The sequence below is a fragment of the Hypanus sabinus genome, chromosome 9 (genome assembly GCF_030144855.1).
Source record: "Hypanus sabinus isolate sHypSab1 chromosome 9, sHypSab1.hap1, whole genome shotgun sequence".
Lineage (NCBI taxonomy): Eukaryota > Metazoa > Chordata > Chondrichthyes > Myliobatiformes > Dasyatidae > Hypanus > Hypanus sabinus.
In genome coordinates this window covers 114181137-114196750 of record NC_082714.1, presented here as the reverse complement: position 1 = coordinate 114196750, position 15614 = coordinate 114181137, and the positions used below count along the sequence as shown (strand labels likewise).

General features: G+C 37.7%; 1 protein-coding gene across 1 annotated transcript in view; it reads left to right on the top strand.

Moving 5' to 3' along the window:
* The window catches only part of LOC132399744 (ankyrin repeat domain-containing protein SOWAHA), an 89683-nt gene extending 78271 nt beyond the window's left edge, over positions 1-11412 (top strand). The window contains exons 9-11 of the mRNA XM_059980445.1: positions 131-203; positions 3599-3694; positions 5793-11412. The gene's annotated coding sequence lies outside the window, so the exon portion shown is untranslated. The remainder of the gene's footprint in view (positions 1-130; positions 204-3598; positions 3695-5792) is intronic.
* The last annotated feature ends 4202 nt before the right edge of the window (positions 11413-15614 follow it).

Below are 15614 nucleotides of genomic sequence, written 5' to 3'. Positions count from 1 at the left end.
GCAGGGGGGTGAGGGAAATCATCTACACAGTGACAGAAATGAGGCTTTCCAATTCTTCCTACAAAGCATCGTCATGTTATTATGGTCAGCCAGGAACACTTAAAGTAAAAACTATTAACTGTTTCCTCAGGGGTACACTCCATTGCACATAGCAGCTCTCCATTCCCACCTAGACATCGTGGATCTTCTAGTTCATAACTATGGTGAGATTGCTCCTGCATTCCATGTCTATTAATGTAATATTTTTGTTGTATTTATTGGTAACTATTCCACAATGTACAGTACTTGTAAAAAGTGTTAAAATAAAGTAATCCAAAACTCTAAAATGAAGAAAACTTTAAGGATGGGGATAGACAATAAGATTTGTTGATTAAGATATCAAATTAAAGATTTGATCATTATTCAAAATATGGACAGCTTTTGTTGAACTGTCTGCTTTTTAATCTTAGCAAAAAAAGTTCTTAATTTTGTGTTGTGATGGATTCAAATGATATATATAAAAGCTAAAGAATTTTATTGGTTTTGGAACAATGAAGTAATGTTAATTTTATGTTATTTTGGATCTTGTACAACATATTGGGTAGTGGTGTCCAAATAGTGGCCTCAGGATGTAACCTAGTTGATGTTTTGTAGCTTGTTTGCCCCACATCATTATAGATCTATCCTCCATACGATGAGCAATTGTGGGGGTATCTTCTGCAGGGTGGTGAGCTTCCCAAGCTTTGCTGATTGCCTGTATGAGAGCCCATTTGCTGGAACAGTCATCCTCTGACAAATACGCTTCCAGCGGATACAGATCAAATGAAGTGCAGACTCACTCTTCGAACGCTAGGCACCTGTGATGGTCTCCAGCCTGGGGACTGGCTAGAAAAGCTATTATTTTGATTGAATATTTATAAATGATTTTGATATTGCAAGCACAAAATTTTAGAAGATGTTATTAACAAATTTTAACAATAAACACAAGAATTTTTTAAAATTAACTAGTCTTCAAATTAATTATCAAATAAAAGGAAAATGAACTTGCTATTGTTCCCACAACAGTTTCTTCCCATTGAAGCAGAGGACCTGCCAACTTGGCTCAAGCTCACTTGAAGGTCGCCATGAGGAATTTAATGGCAGATCATGGGTGGCTTGGAGTTGGAATACAGCTAACAGAAAGCAGGTTCAGGTCTCTTGAGTTTCCACCTGGTTAATTAGGTAAAAGTCCATAGTACCAGGAACAACTGCCAGCTTTTAACTGGAATACCTAGTGCTTCGATTCAAATATAGGCATTATCCACAAATGGAAGCAAAGTACCACAGATTGGCTTTGGTCAAATTGAATATTGTGCCTAATTCTGAAGTTGTTTGACGTTAAGTTCTGCTTAAAGGACATAATTAACTATTGTGTTTACGGCCTGTTTTGCCATCCGTGAATTAGGGGCAATTTTGGACATCTGAAAATACCCTTAACTATTAAACCTGGCAGTTTGTTAGTTCAAACAGACATTCTTCAAAAGAATGATGAGAGTGGGTGAAGATGGTTAATTGTGCTGTTAACACTGCCTGTTAGGATTCTCAGTTCCTTTCAGTTAACTGTATTACCGTGCTGTGTTTGTATTCTGAGCAAGGACTGTGTGATGCAGCAGTTAGTGTTGCTGCCTCAAGAACCAATCCTGACTTTGCTCTTTGTGGTGTTTGCTTATTCTATCTCTGATTGCACGGGATTCCTTCAGGTACATCAGTTTCTTCCACGTCCTAGGATATTCAGGTTAATTGACTACAATAAATTATTCTTTGGAGTAGAAAATTGCAAAAATCACAGAAGAATTTGATGGGCAGGAATACAAGGGACTAAGAAGAGATAGAATTGGGTTGTTCCCTAAGTGCCAACATGGACCTAATGTGTTGAATGGCCCCTTTTGGTGTCATTACATAGTATAAAGCAATGTGCCAAAGAATTTATTGAATGCAAAAAAAAAATTATCAGCCACAATCAGCCTTTCTCAACCCTTTACCCCTGGAAGAATCCTTAAAATAATTTTCATGTCTCAGGGAATCTCTGCGTAAAAATTATTATATTTACAGCTCATGGTACATTAGTGTGATCAGTAAGCTGTAGATATAATAATCCAAAATTAACTGTCAATGCCTCCAAGACAGACATTTTGTTTCCAGATTTGAAGACAAAGCACTAAATATATCTTGGCCTTTGTTTGTTTCGGGCAGCTCTTTGCAACAGAAAAAGTTTTCTTGAATTTCATTATCATTTATAAAACTTACAAATGGTACAACATGACACTTATTGGTGAAATCTGTTGACTCATCAACCTGGATAGAGAAGGTGTTGTTTTTCAGTTTATCACACAAAACCTCTTCATCGTGTGACATGTCATCAATACGTTGACTTATGGTACTGTCTGAGAGTGAAATCTTTTCAATTTCTCGTACTGCATCTTGTCCTAACATTTTACCTGCTATAATTTTACATGCTGGCATTATTAGTTTCTCACCAACTGTGTGACTTTTCCTTTTCTGGGTAATAAGTTCTGTGTCTAAATAACTTGCTTTCTGAATCTTTTTACTGACTGACTTTATTAACAAAAGCTTTACTTTGTTTTGAGATTCCAATAGCTGTTTAAAATAATCGGCACTTTTATGTGTATTATGGCTGTGATTTGTAGTTAAATGTCTTCAATTTTGCTGAATCTATTGCTGCTTTGGACTGTCAGACATGTCTGGAAAACACGGGTTAATAATATATAAAAAGAACAGCATGATAGATAACTAAACGAGAAAACAGTAAAAAATACAAAAACTTCACAATACAATTCACTTCACAATACAATTCACTACACAATCCACCTTTTGCAACATTTACAAGAGCAAAGCAGCAGGCCAGCAACTGAGTAGCAGCATGTAAAAATTCCTTCTTTAGAATGAAAATTTCCCTCCAATTCTCTACTTACACCAGTAGTTTGCGAGTTTGTTGCTCCCATAAGTCATACGGTGGCACGTAAGTGGAAGTTAGGGTAATTTGGGAGGGAGGGGCTGACATCACAGCTCAAGTTTGGGAGTCCATTCAATGCTTGAAAACACACTTCATGTTCCTCATCAGATTGTCATGTGTGAAAATCCCATGAGATCAGCAATTCCTGAGATACACAAACACTCTGTCTCTCACCAACAATCATTCCATGGTCAAAGTCACTTAGATCACATTTCTTCTCCAATCTGATGTTTGGTTTGAATATCAACTAAACCGCTTGACTATGTCTATATGCTTTTATGCACTGAGTTGCTGCTGCATAATTGGCTGATTCGATATTTGCATTAACGAACAGGTATACAGGTGTACCTAATAAAGTGCCCACTGAGTGTTAATTGGCCAAAAAGAGTAACTGTTACTCTTCCTACAGATGCTAACTACCCTACTGTACAGTATCGTGCAAACTACTTCTATTGTTTCAAATTTGTTGAGCTGCGTTAACATTTTATTGATTGCTTGAAATGTGTTAATGCTATACCAATCCACTTGTAGGATTTCCTGTAAATATAGATATGTAGGTGGATACAATGGATGTTATAATAACAAATATTTTTTATCGTTAAACAGGAGCAAAAACAAACGTACGGGATTATAGTGGACGATTTGCGTCTCACTATCTAAAGGACAATGATGACTCTACTGATGGCTCTAATGTGTCTTCAAGTAAGCTTTCCTTGTACTAATGTACTGATTATTTACTAAATCCTATGTGTTTGCTGATTGACTTCTTTGTTTTTGAAAACACGATAGCAAAACGTTGAACACAAAGAAAATTATTTTACATTTCATTACAGACAGACAGACATACTTTATTGATCCTGAGGGAAATTGGGTTTTGTTACAGTCGCACCAACCAAGAATAGTGTAGAGATATAGCAATATAAAACCATAAATAATTAAGTAATAATAATAATTAACATTCTAAAACACAGAATAGTGATACAAAACTGTTCATTATCTGCTACACAGTACAATAAGGGTAGAACTGGTTGTCTGGAAACTATTGGAATCCGTGATTAAAGTCAAGGTAGCAGTACAGTTAGAATAGGCAGCCATTATAAGAAGTTTTGACAAATCTGACTATTTCAATGTAACCAATTATCCCAGAAATGAGCAATTATCCTCAACTTCCAGGCCACATTTTTTCCACCAGTTGTGCAATGGCACAACAGATGGTGCTGCTGCCTCTTGGTTCCACCAGTCAGAGTCGTTCCTGACCTTGGGTATTTGTGTGGAGTTTGTGGGTTTTCTCCAGGTTTTCTGGTATGTTATATCCTTGGAGTGTGGAAAGGTGATTGGACAGCAGAAATTAACCTTAGTATGGTGGTTAGTGGACGATTTTGGTGTGGGCTGGAGAAAGGAAAAGATAGTTTGATGGCCAGTGAAGGGAAAAAGGTGACATGGAAATAGGTTGAGGATTGGGATGTGTATGAATACTCAAAGATTTTTTCTGTTTCCTGTGTCATAACATAATCCAATAAATTTATTATCTGATTATGGAAACCTGCTATGTGTAAATTGTCTGTTGTAACTGCCTACATTAAAATCATGGTTATTAGTTGTTATAAAGTGTCCAAGATTGCATAATCAAAAGGTTACAGTTGCTCAAAAATAGAACTGAAAATAAAATACATGAGTACTCACCAAATCAGGATACTGTAATGAAGTTAATACTTAAAATTGTTGAATTTTTTAGCAGAACTGAAAGATCCATGAACTGTTTTCTTTCTCCAGTGATGCTAAGTGATTGATTTCCAGTTTTTAGGTGCAAGTCTATCTTCATTTATGCAGCTTCTCCAAACAAGAACAGGATATCCTGTTGTCAATATTTGTCCATCAGATAATATAAGCAAAAAAAAATTAAGTTTATGTTTGTGGGAGCTTGTATACGTTTTTGCCGTGTTTCTCCGAGGACTGTAACGAGCTCAGGGACACAGGGTTATGAAAGGCACTATATAAATAGATTTTTAATAAATATTTTTTTGTTTTATCTGCAAACACTTGCCAAGTTATAGTTTTTTCATCAAAATGATTAGCTTGTTTGTAGTGTGGTTAACTTTAAGTATGCTTTGTAGCATTGGAGCTTACTAAAATAAATAGTAGTAATAAAGCTTTTTCTAATTGTAATTCACTTTATCCCATTGATAATTAATTCCACTGGATCATTATTGTTTCCAGTAAAAATTTAGTGATATGCTGATGTAGAATGTTTTAGGCATGTTACTTTGACAGATGTAAATGCATGATTTTGTCAAGAGCCTTTGCTTGTAAATTCCTGCACCAGCGTGAACTGCTCTTTATCTTTCCTCTTCATACTGAGATACCACATTCAAATAACTGTATTTGATAAAATAACTATTCTTTGCCATCTTCCATGGCAGTTTAATGAAAGCATTTAACAGATGAAAACAAGTTAATTTAAAAAGTTTAGATAACTCTCCTACTTGTAATTTTAAGTCACTTCACTTTAATAACTAAAGGATTAATTTTCCTTTTGAAAACAGTGTCATGTGTCCCATAATTAATCTGAGTCACTCCAGAATTTGATTGCAGAGCTGATCAACAACTGAATCCACAAGAACTACCTCTGAACAAAGGATTCATTTTCAAAAGAAAGAAAACTGTATAAACTTGATTTACAAAGTGTTTAGTACTGTTATTGTTCTCGTGAGCCAGTGTGATTGTGTTATCTGTAATTGATTTTCAATTAACTACAGTGAATTTGGTTTTCTTGGCAATAGATCTTTATTTCTGTTTTAAGATTTCCAGCAGTGTCGGGGAGAGCGGCGGAACCGGAAGCTTGCTGGACTCTTCCTGCCGAAGAGTCATGGAAGCAGTAAAAAGAATTGGAGTTCAGTAGAGAACTTGACAACTGATGACAAAGATAGTTCGATATTCCTATCTGTACCGACGTCGTACAAAGCTGTTCGCAAGTTCTCCAGATAGGACACTTAAATAAGGAAGAAATTGTAATTTGGATAAGTTACAGCCTTTTGTTTTAAGCAAGCTGCAAGCATATAGTTTTTAAGGGGAATCTTCCTTACTTATTATTTTAAACCATTTTATATAGTCTGTTCATGTTTGGTTCTCTATTTCCCATTCCACTTACTGCAAGTCTAGGAATGGAAAATCCTTTCTTGACTTCAAGTGTCCATGCATATGAAAATCATTGGGGTGGGGTTTGTTCAGGCTCTCTGCCTGGCTCTAATGTTTCATCTTTCATTTGAGATGTGCGTGTTCGGGCCTCAATGTGGGTAAACATGTGGGTTTTGGTGCCCAAGGATAGTCATCCATGTAACAAAATAAAATCAGTAACATCCCAACTAATGTTGACGTGACGGTTGGAAGAGGCGATAGGTGTTGACACCATCCTTACATAATTCTGCTATCCTCATGATTCCCAGTGGCTAGTAATGGTTATCTTTGAATTTTGTGGTTTGGTTCCATTGTGCAGATTTCCAGTACCAACACACTGTTCATTGCATTTGTGCCACGTATGATCGGGGGTCACGAGGGAAGTACTAGAAAGATACAAGTATGCTTGGGAGAATATCTTTGAGTAAAATCAGGGACTCTAGGAAGTGAAGCTATCTGAAGTAAAACTAGGAAGAAAAATCAATATATTCCTGTTGTTGTACTCAAGAAAATTTGTAACTCTATATACAGAGTTGTAGTTAATCCAAATCAAGATTAATAAACCGTAAATGTCAACAGTATGATAAGAGGGTTCAATTTGTAAGATACCTATTTAATTAAGTGTAATGTGTTTAAGCTTGTCTGAAAACAGACATGAAGCAATGTTGTAAAGACTATTGCACCAGTTGCTCATAAAATAAATTTGCCAGGAAATTGAGAGAAACTGTCCTTTTGTAGGGCATCTTATAGTTTCCCTAAGCAGTTCTGCAATAGCACATGATTTTAACTAAGTTTTACTTTTGTATAGCTATAAATATCATCTATGATTTACACCTATTACTTCATGTTAAGCCTTGAGATTCGGGTTTCCTATGATCTACAGTGCAAAGACCAGATTCATGCTGATTCCAGTATGATTAACCTTTATTAAGTCACTTGAACCTGTACAATCTGTGCAGTATGCCAGGCTGTTTAGTTACTTGGCTTCACTTCAGAATAGGTTCTAAAATCTTACTGCAGTAATTCTACATGAAGCTATTTTTCAGTGGTATAAAGTCAGAGATCGTGTAACTGCAGCTTCAGAATAATGAGTAAGAAACCTTTTAGCACAACTCTGATCTTCAATTATACATTTCCCTATATGTAGTGTTTAAGTGTGTATAAGGACTTGAAATACATCAATTATTTATTTGTTAGCTATGACCCAGTGCCACAATAGTACGATTGCAGTATTATTACAGGTTTACAATATTAACTACAAAGAGGGTATTAAGATCAATGAGAAGTATTGTTTGAAACAATTAGTTACATGTCCTGGAGATTAAAATACCTCTTAAACTTTTTATTTCATTGTATTACACTGACCCATGCTGACCAAAATAATCTTGAAGTTTATGCCTGAATTATTTTGTCACTAATAGACTGTAGTGTGTAGATGTGCTGAGCTGGGTTGGTCTAAAGTTCAAATAAGCTGCTAACAAGCAGCTGTTTTATGGAAAATACCCACATAAATTAAGTGCCAGATGACTGAAGCATTTTAGATTCCCATGGCTGTGTGTGAGTTGCAACTTTTGAGATTTCATGGGTTAATAGGAAAATCGCACAATATGTAGAGTTCAGATTGTTAAGAACAACTTGATTCATAAAGTGCTAAGTAGCAAGCTCAGCACAACAAAATAGTACTCTGATTTTGCCAAAATGTCTTCCATGCATTACAAAACATGTAGATTAATTAGTTGTAAGTTAATTCAAAATATGCCAGTTTTAATGAATTTAAATTTCCTGAAACAGTGTCCTGAATGTTGAGGCCTTTGTACATGACAGTGTAATATAGAAAAAACATTTCTACTTGAAATGTTGATATCCCTCAGCAACTTCTCCAGCTCCTCTCACTTTTTTCAAAATAAGAGTGTACCATGGGCACTCACATGGGCCCCAGCAATTCCTGCCTTTTTGTCACTATATTGTCGATTGCATTGGTGCCGTTTCCTGCACTCATGCTCTCTTTAGAAATCTACTGACTCTTACTCTTGACTCTATCTCTTCGCATCCTGTCATTCGTAAAAATTCTATTCCCTTCACTCAGTTTCTCGGTCTCCACCACACCAGTTCTCAGGATGAGGCTTTCCATTCGACAACATCTGAGATGTCATTTTTTTCAAAGAATGTGTTTTCCCCTTCCACCACCATCAATGCTGCTTTCGCCTGCATCTCTTCCATTTCTTTTACACCCATCCTTCTGCCATCATAACAAGGATAGAGTTCCCCCTGTTGTTGTCTTCCACACTAAGAGCATCTGTATCCAGCACATCATTTTCCATATTTTCCACCATTTCCAACAGGATCCTACCACAGAGCACATCTTTCCTGCCTTCCCTTGCTCTATGTGACTCATGTCCACTCATCCCACTTGACCCTACACCACCTCCCTCGCCAACACTCAGAACCGCAGAAGTCCTTCCAGGTCAGGCGCCACTTTACCTGTGAGTCTTTTGGGGTCATCTGTTGTATCAGGTGCACCCAGTCTGGCGGCCTCTACATCGGCAACACCTGATGTGGATTTGTCAAGCACCTTTGCTCTGTCTGTCATAAAAGGCAGGATCTCCCAGTGGTCACCCATTTCATTTCAACTTTCCATTCCCATTCTGACATGTCTTTCCATGACTTAATGCCGTGATGAAGCCATGCTCAGGTTAGAGGAGTAACGCCTCATACTCTGTCTGGGTAGCCTCCAACCTGATGATATGAACATCAATTTTTCCAACTTCCAGTCTTCCCAACTTCTTGCCTCTACTCTATTTCTATTCCCCATTCTGGTACCCTCTCACCCCTTCTCACCACCCATCACCTCCCTCTGGCTCCCATCCTTCCCCTTCTTCCATGGTCCAGTGTCCTCTCCTATCAAATTCATACCTATCCCCTTCCAGCTTTAACTTCTCCTACCTTCCCCCTAACTTGGTCTCAGCAATCACTTGCCAGCTTGTACTCCTGCCTTTCCAGTCTTGATGAAAAATCTCAGACTGTGTGTGTGTGTCTCTAAATCTCCAGCACCTTCAGAATCCCTTGTATTTCTGTTTCTACTTGGTAATTTTCAGAAGACTTCCGTGAACAAACAACTATCTGTTACATTTTATAAAGAAAAAATCAATTTCTTGGCAACAGCCAACTACTCAAGTCAAAGTGACATCTTAATTCAAAGATATTTGTGCTTTGGAATCCTCAAGTGACCCTCGCTCTGGCTAATCTAACCCTCAAGGTGGTTGGATTAGCCAAACTAAAAAATGTCTAATTAAAAATAAACAGCAGGTGGGAAATGTAAAAGAGAAGTAAAATCATGCATATTGCTACGCACATCTGACAGTACTCTGAAGGAGACAGGATATAACAATTTGTGGGAAGTAAGGCTGGTCAGCTGCTGGCTCTAAAGTCTTTACTTAGTGCTGTTTTCTTTAATGTTAATAGCAGAGATTTATGGAATTCTATATGGTCTCCAAAGACCTGAAATGTGTACTCTATTATCAGTCTCAAATCCTTTGGAAGACCTGGTATAGATTAAGCAGCTTACATGATGATTTTATCCAGAGTTTGAAGCTCATTATGCCTTTACTGGATAAATTATGTGATGTGAAAGGTCAGAAATCTTTTTGTTCACAAAGTACAAGAAGCAGCAGCTTCGGTGGATAAAGCCTTGATAATTCAGAACCTGAGGAAGAATTTTTTTAGCCTGAGGTTGGTGAATCTGTGAAATCTATTGCTGCAGATGGCTGTGGAGACCAAGTTATTGGGTATACTTAAAGCAGAGGTTGATAGGTTCTTGTTAATCAGGGTGTCAAAGGTTACAAGGAGAATAGGTTTGAGAGATTAATAAATTAGCCGCAATGGAATGGTGAAGCAGGCTTGATTGGCCAAATGGCCTAATTCTGTCCCATGTCTTATGGAGTTTTTTTCTGCATACCTATTATAGAAATTCTAAGTTATTGCAGTTTTCATTCCTCAGAATAAAAATGTTGAAGCAATAGTGAATACTGTATAATTCCACTAAAATGTTGTAAGAGGATGCAAAAGCAATGCAGTGTTTTAAAGTATGAATGATGGAACAAAATAATTAGACACAATTTCCAAAGATTGAAACGTATAAAATGAAGAGAGCCCAGGTGTCAAATGAAATGTGATACAAAACTATTTTACAGAAATGTTACAAGACTGTACATTCTCTGCCAGAGTTTATTCAAGCAGGAAGCAAATCAGTGCTTTAGAATAGATATAAATGTTCAAATAAAGGAATAAGGAATACTGTAGTTAAAACACATGACGTGAATACCATTGTTTATCTCTCTCACAGATTCTGTGAGAAATTAATTACTGATGAACTATTTCAAATACAGTTTAAATTATCATGTAATGTATATGTCATCAAATCTGTATTAAATACAGAGTACCATATACATCGGCGGAAGAATACATTGGGTTTCATGTTTCCTTAATAAATGCAAATGGAAAGTCCACAGTGAACAAGCAGTCTGCTTCTCCACAGAAAATAAATTTGCCTCATTGACAGCACATCTTTAAACATGGTATATAGTTACCCAATCTGTGTAATTCTAAACTATGAATTCCAGTATTGGAACATGATACAATTGAATACAAGAACTACTTTGTGGATGACTGTTAAGAGCAGATTGAAACTTGCAAATTTCAGTGGTAGGTGAATACTAGGAAATGATTGTCAGGAATCACTCTGTGGTAAGTTGGTTGAAAACTGAGCTCTTGCAGCAGAGGAAGCCCATCAACTCATTGTGTCAGTACCAACTTTGGAAATATTCAGTTAGTCTCATTCCCCTATTTTCCTCATTTTTCAGATGTGTTTATTATTCTTAGAAATTTAATAATGCATCTGCTTCTATCTTAAAGCAATGTACATAAAAGCCTAGCTACATAAAATTGTATTTGGATCAAGCATTTACTTGAGAGCTTGTTGAAAAGATAATGGCTCTACTGTTCAATCTATGGTTACTGAAATTTTTCTTTCTCAGCTTGTACTGTATGTTGACTCCAAGCAGAGACAGATGGATGTTCAACAAGCTTTACAAGGCTGCACTTTTCTCTTTGGTTCATCTGTATTTTATGTTGTTGCTCTGCATTTTGTTTTTTAAACACAATAGCTTACTATAATGTCCACAGATAATTGCTTGTAACTTGATATTTATGTTGCCAAACTTAAATAAAGTGACAGTTGCATCTTCAAATGTGTTTTTATTTAATCTGGGCAAAATACTTTTGGATTACTGCCACCTTCATATGTACATTAAAAGATGCACTGAAATGTGTCAAATCAAATCAGTAAGGATTGTACCGAGCACAATCTCACAAGTCTCGCTACGTTTCTGACACCAACATAGTATGCGCACAACTCTCTAACCCTAACCATGGGAGGAAACCAGAGTCTGTCTGTCTGTCTAGGTACCATATCTGATTAGGACGTTGGTGACCATGGTTTTCCATACATATCTATCCCTCAATGACAATGATGACTTCCATTTCCTCAATGTGTAGCCACCTGGCTAGGCTTTTGATGTACATAAGCTGAGGTCTTCCTCTAGATTTGCTCCCCTCGATCTTTCCAGAGAATATGAGTTTTCTAGTTCATTTTTCCGCATGATGTGTCCTAGGACTCTGAGTTGTCTTTCTCTTATTGTTGGTATGAGTGATCTAACTGCTTGGGCTCTTCAGAGAACTTCTTCATTTAATGTGTGTGTGGTCCATGATATTTTTAACATTCTCTTGCAGAATCATAATTCAGCTGCTTCCAGTCTCTGTTCCATTGCTGGAGATATGACCCAGCATTCACTTCCAAAAGTCAGGATAGAATAAATGTAGCACTGCAGTATTCTGTTTTTAGTGTACATGCTCACCTTTCTGTCTGTTAATATGGTCTTCATTTTCTGGAAAGCTTCTTTCACCATTGTTATTCTGTATTTGATATCTGTGTCACATCTGCCATCACTTGTTACTAGGCTGCCAAGATATCTGAATTTGTTGACTTGTTTGACATTTGTATTTCTGATCTTGATCACACATTGTGGGATGTTTGTCTTTCTGAAGATGACCATGCTTTCTGTCTTCTTGGTGTTGGTGGAGAGGCCTCTGCGATTACTTTCTGCTGGCACTATAGTGAGTAGTTCTTGAAGTTTTGTTTCTGAGTCAGCTGTTAGTACGATGTCATCAGCATTTCTGACATTATTTATATTATGGCCTCCAATTGTGAATCCTTTGATGTCTTTGATACTTCTCAAGATATTCTCACTATACAGGTTGAATAAGTCGGGTGAAAAGACACAGTCTTGCCTGACTCCTCTCATGATATTCACATACTCACTCACTTCTTCTCCTATTCTGATGGATGCTGTCTGGTCCCAGTATAAGTTTCTTAAGAAACATATATCCTTTTCCACCTATGTCAAGATCTTGAAGCATTTCCAGAAGATCTTGGTGTCTGATAGTGTCAAAAGCTTTTGTATGATAGATGAAACATAGGTATATGTCTTTTTGTACCTGGATGGCTTGGTCACAGATCATCTGTAGCATGGAAATTGCATTTCTGGTTCCAGTGTTCAGGGATTGAAATGCTACAAACCCATAACCCTGGAACAAAGTTGATGCACAGTAAGATTAATGAACTAACGGGGAAATTACAAACAGTGGGAATTAAATCCTGATCAGTGATTGCTGGTGATTTAAAAACGCTGTGGTAACTGCTACACTATCATGTCATGGGGAAAGTTACCTTCAGTGTCAGAATTACTTGAGGGGTCCTGAGTGAGGCACGGTGCTGATACAGTTGGAAAGTACTTGGAGCAGGGAGAAGGAGTGATAGAGGGTGGGGAGGCTTCTCCCACTCAGATGTTGCACTGCCTACAGAAGTAGCAATTGCACAGCTTATCCAGGGAGGAGCCCATGTCTATTTGCATGGAAGAAGCTCCATCAACCTACAGATTCATACTCCACCTGACCCATGAAAGTACGTTTTGCAGTACTACACTGGATTAAGTGTGCTTGACAACCTGTGTGAAGCAGTACCTGGGCTGTAAGGGAGGATATAAAGGAACTGGACAGGGCACAAAATTGATTTATTAGAGTGCAAAATTCCAGAAACAAGATTAGAACAGAGAAACTGGGATTGTCTCCTTTAAAAAGGATGTGGAGTAGTGATCTGTAAAAGGTGTAGAAGATGAGGCCTGGTTTAGAGATCCTCGGACCTGGAAGGGCAAAGAGGGTGTGTGGCAAACAGTAATTTTGTGCAAGTGATACAAGGGAGAAGTAGGTGAAAGAAAGCCCTTTACACTGAAAGAAATAACAACTTTATTTATTTAGCAATACAGAGTGGAGCAGGCTCTATAGGCCCTCTGAGCACACCACCCCAGTGACATTCGACAAAACTGATTAACCCTAACTTAATCACAGGACAATTTACAATGACAAATTAACCTACCCGGTACATGAATGTGGGAGGAAACTGAAGAAAACCCACACATTCCATGGGGTGAACATATAGACACTTGTTTCAGAATGGTGTCAGAACCAAAATCCAGAACATCCCAAATGTAATAGCATTGCACTCTCTGCTATGCTAGCACAGTGCCCAGAAGACCTTCAACAAGGTGTCACACATGAGGCTGCTGAGTAAGATAAGAGCCCATAGTATTACAGGAAAGATACTGGAATGGATAGAAAATTGGATGACTGGCAGGAGGCAAAGAGCAGAAATGAAGGGCTAATGTTAGCTGGTGGTGCTCTGTAGGGGTCTGCTTTTCATGTTATATGTCAATGATCTGGATAATGAAATTGATGGCTTTTTGGCCAAGTACGCAGGCAATATAAATAGGTGATGGAGCAGATTGTGTTAATGAAGCAAGAAGTCAGCAGAGGGCATTAGGCAAATGGACAAAGAAGTGGCAGATGGAGTAGTGTAGGGAAGTATATGATCATGCACTTTGATAAGGAATAAAGGTGTAGACTATTTTATAAACTGGGAGCAGATTCAGAAATCAGAGGTGCAAATGGACTTGAAAGTACTAGTGTATGTTTCACTAAAAGTTAACTTGGATGTTGAGTTGGTAGTAAGGAAGGCAAATGCGATGTTAACCTTCATTTCAAGAGGAGAGAATATGAAAGCAAGGATGTAATGCTGAAGCTTTAAAACGCTTTATAATTCAGACAATACTTGAAGTCTCATAAGCAGTTTTGGGCCTTTGCATGATACAAATTTAAAGTATCGCAGCTGTAATATAGGAAAAATGCCAGCCAGTTTGTGACAAGGAAAATCTCTCAAAAAGATGTGCTGAAATTGGAAAGGGTCCGGATGAGGCTTACGAGAATTATTCCAGTAATAAATGGGTTGAAGTATGAGGAGTATTTGATGACTCCAGGGCTGTACTCACTGGAGTTTAGAAGAATGAAGAGGGATATCATTGAAACTTATTGAATATTGAAAGGTCTAGAGAGAGTGTTTCCTATAAGTGGGGAAGACCAGGGGGTATTGAATTTGTGGAGTTCATTGCCACAGATGACTTGGCTATAGAGGCCAAGTTAGTGGGTACATTTAAAACGGAAGTTGACAGGGTCTGATTAGTAAGGGCATGAAAGGTTACAGGAAGAAGGCAGAAGAATGAGGTTGAAGAGGATTATAACTTAGCCATGATCAAATGGCAGAGGAGACTTGATGGGCTAAGTAGACTAATTCTGCTCCTATGTCTTATGGTCTAATCGAGAATGTATGGTGAATGCTGAATCAATCACAGTTTTCGTATGGACAGTTAATGAAAAATAATTTGCAGGTTGAGGGATGAACATTGTGTTGGTGATTGGGTAAGGAGGGAGTAAATCTAAAGGTGTAAATAGCAATTTGGAAGGAAGGATAACAAAAGTGACAGTGGTTTATCTGTGGTCAGAATATTAGGAAGAAATTGAATAGAGGGAAAGCAATGTGATCATTTAATGGGGCTGTCACAAAGCAAGTTCACAAGTTTCTCTTTTTTGCCCCACAGATGTATCCTGACTTTGCGCTGAATCAGTTCAACAATGAAAATGTAATATGGCTGGCAGATGGCGCAAAATTAAACACGCTCTGAAAATGATTACTAGCAGAGCTACTCCTGAGCTCCCCTGATGGCTCAGCAAGTGAGTCTGAGATCAGAACAATAGGGGAATCTCTGATCCTTGGTCTGTGGTGAGTTAGCTGATATTAATTGAGCCATAGGAGAGCTGCAGTAACTTTAGTGCTACTTCAGAGTGGGATGGAGATGTCAGCCAAGGTGCCCACTCCTCATTGCTATCCAATGACTCCTTCTGGAAGCAGGAGAAAGATGATGTTGGGTTAGGTCAGCCTCAAGTTCTGTTGAAGTGCCCCATGCAGTCACATAACCTGTCAATGCTGTCAGTTACTGTTTAG